Below are 395 nucleotides of genomic sequence, written 5' to 3'. Positions count from 1 at the left end.
CAGGAGGACACAGGAGCCGTGAGCCCAGTGCCGGGCACTGGGGTTTTGTGTGTGTGTTTGCTTACTGCTTTTGCCGACTTTTCACCGATTGTGTGTAACCGGTGTACATGTGTCTGTGTACCACATGCCTGCCTGGTGCCCATAGAAGCAGGAGAGGCAGTAACGGGCCTTTAATACCAGCGCATGGGAGGCAGAGGCAGGTGGATCTCTGTAAGTACGAGGTCAGCCTGGTCTACAGCCAGGACAGCCAGGATACACAGAGGAAAAAAAAAACAAAAGAATCAAATCAGCCAGAGGTAGCAGTATAGAAGCATCAGAGATTCAAGGTCATCCTCAGCCACAGGGAACCACTATTGTTCACGCTGGGGAACCTTCAGGCGGGCAGGCTGTCCAGC

Source organism: Psammomys obesus, unplaced genomic scaffold, assembly GCF_907164565.1.
Source record: "Psammomys obesus unplaced genomic scaffold, mPsaObe1.curated_primary_1811, whole genome shotgun sequence".
In the NCBI taxonomy this organism is placed as follows: domain Eukaryota; kingdom Metazoa; phylum Chordata; class Mammalia; order Rodentia; family Muridae; genus Psammomys; species Psammomys obesus.
The sequence above is the reverse complement of the archived record's forward strand: the minus strand, read 5'-3'. Positions refer to the sequence as shown.